The sequence below is a fragment of the Schistocerca gregaria genome, unplaced genomic scaffold, assembly GCF_023897955.1.
Source record: "Schistocerca gregaria isolate iqSchGreg1 unplaced genomic scaffold, iqSchGreg1.2 ptg000594l, whole genome shotgun sequence".
NCBI classification, from domain to species: Eukaryota; Metazoa; Arthropoda; class Insecta; order Orthoptera; family Acrididae; genus Schistocerca; species Schistocerca gregaria.
Window position 1 is genome coordinate 307,501 of NW_026061983.1, and position 2,500 is coordinate 310,000.

At 56.8% G+C, this 2,500-nt stretch overlaps 1 non-coding gene across 1 annotated transcript in view; it reads left to right on the forward strand.

Moving 5' to 3' along the window:
- The first annotated feature begins 2,020 nt into the window (after positions 1 to 2,020).
- Positions 2,021 to 2,500, forward strand: part of LOC126316654 (small subunit ribosomal RNA) — a 1,893-nt gene continuing 1,413 nt past the window's right edge. Inside the window, exon 1 of the ribosomal RNA XR_007556247.1 lies at positions 2,021 to 2,500. This exon is cut by the window's right edge and continues 1,413 nt beyond it. This is a non-coding gene — a ribosomal RNA (small subunit ribosomal RNA).

Genomic DNA, 2,500 nt, shown 5'->3' on the forward strand with positions numbered 1-2,500 from the left:
TTAACCTAACTTACACTGCACCTTAACCTAACTTACACTGCACCTTAACCTAACTTACACTGCACCTTAACCTAACTTACACTGCACCTTAACCTAACTTACACTGCACCTTAACCTAACTTACACTGCACCTTAACCTAACTTACACTGCACCTTAACCTAACTTACACTGCACCTTAACTGTCACATGTAACGTCACAGGAATGTAGCTTTGCCTAACAGCAACCCTCTGAACATAGTTCACTGCTTGGATCCTCTGGTGTCATGTGTATTTCTTGATGCCATGGTGCGTACCCTCACATAAAGGTCTTTCGAGTGTTGCGTACTTTCTACACAGTCCCGCTAACCACTGGAAGGGTGTACCGCTACAGAACGAATATCGCCCTCCCCTCCTGCCCTTCCAAGCTGGTCGGTCAGGCGTTTGTTTGTGAAATGAGCCTTGCAGCTGTTCAGTTGCATTCGGTTGTCGATGCAGTCAGTGTACGTTGTGGTACGGCCTGTGTGGACTGTCCGCTGATGTACGCGTAACCCACACTGATCATCCGTCGTTACGTACTGAGTGACATAATGTGGCACATGCTTGACCGTACACCGGCTGCGCCCTACAATGGCGAATCATAAGGGCCATATGTTGTGCACGATGCTACTTGTCTCGTCTCCCCATTACAGCGAGATTGCACTGTTGTACGCCGTACAGACATGTGGTAAGTAGGTACGGACGAAAGTATTGCATGTTGGCCCCCCCCCCCCCCCTCCTCCCTCTGCCGGGAATCAGCGTGAGCCGTCTGTTGATGTAGCGACGAGGGTTTTCCTATTTAATCGTATTGCCCCACACAACATGATAGCACGGTGGACCGCGTTCCACATCTGCGACATGCTACAGAGGCCGGTTGACAGTCGACCGCGCAAGGGACATTGCACACGTGCGCGGACCATCTTCCACGTGTTCTCTCGTGTACATGCCGCAGTGTGTATGTGGGCTGATGTAGCGTGTCGTGACACATAACATGCAGGCATGCCAGAATCGTAGATTTCGCAAATGTAGATTGACGTATACGTTTGCTGCCAAAGATCCGCAAATGAACTGGAAATCAGTTGTTGAGCGGTTGTTCGCGCTGCAGGTGCATCGGTGATAGCGACGATCGGTACATCTGTGAACCGGTTGTTTCGGCGGTACCCGCCATGCCCCCGAACCTGAGTTGGCCATGTGGGTATGAAGCGATACGAGGCTGTGGCTTGGCGGGACAGTCCCCGGCCGGTGAGGGGGGGCCGCCCGGCGTGCTGGCCGCGCGCTGCGTGAGCGCACGCACTACAGCCGGCTGGTGGGGGGCGCCCAGTGGCAGGAGCGCCGGCCGACGGGCCCGGCTGGCGTCCCAGCTATGCGCCGGCGCACCCTGCGCGCGGCGCCAGGCGGCCAAAGTGGGTTCTGCCGAGCCCGGTGCGAAGCGCGGTGGACATCTGCAGTGTGCTGGTCCGATTGCGGACTGTGTGCGTTGAGGATGCGCCGCCGCCCGGCACTCGGCGTCGCGACGCCGTCTGCTGCTCGGTCGCCCCCAGCGGTTCTCGCAGGTGGTTTGTATCGCAGCTCTGCGGACGTGTTGGCGCGTGCGCTGTGCTGGGAGAGTTCGCTTCTGCTCCCAAGTGGGGCTTTGCCCTTCTGTGGCGCTGGCGTTGGAGCTGCCGGTCACCGTAGGTGGCGCGTGTTGTTTCCCGCCGGCAATGCCACGACAGCACGCTCCCGGGCCTCTGTCGGCAGCGGCAAGCTCAGTTGGGAGCACGGGTGTTCGCACTGAAAGCGTCTACTCGCCTATCTCCGGGCGATTGCGCCTCTCTCGAACCCGACCAAGTACTTAGGACGGCGCTGCGCGCCGCCGGGACCTGAGAGGGTTTCGAGGTGTATCGTGCAGGGGAGCTCAGCCTCCTCCTGTTTGCAGAATAATTGAGCGGACGCTTGCGTGTTCGCGCGGGCCCTCGGGACACACTCCCGGGCGGCCGGCTGCTCAGCTCTCGTTGACGCAGCTCCCTGGTTGATCCTGCCAGTAGTCATATGCTTGTCTCAAAGATTAAGCCATGCATGTCTCAGTACAAGCCGCATTAAGGTGAAACCGCGAATGGCTCATTAAATCAGTTATGGTTCCTTAGATCGTACCCACGTTACTTGGATAACTGTGGTAATTCTAGAGCTAATACATGCAAACAGAGTCCCGACCAGAGATGGAAGGGACGCTTTTATTAGATCAAAACCAATCGGATTGGCTCGTCTGGTCCGTTTGCCTTGGTGACTCTGAATAACTTTGGGCTGATCGCACGGTCCTCGTACCGGCGACGCATCTTTCAAATGTCTGCCTTATCAACTGTCGATGGTAGGTTCTGCGCCTACCATGGTTGTAACGGGTAACGGGGAATCAGGGTTCGATTCCGGAGAGGGAGCCTGAGAAACGGCTACCACATCCAAGGAAGGCAGCAGGCGCGCAAATTACCCACTCCCGGCACGGGGAGG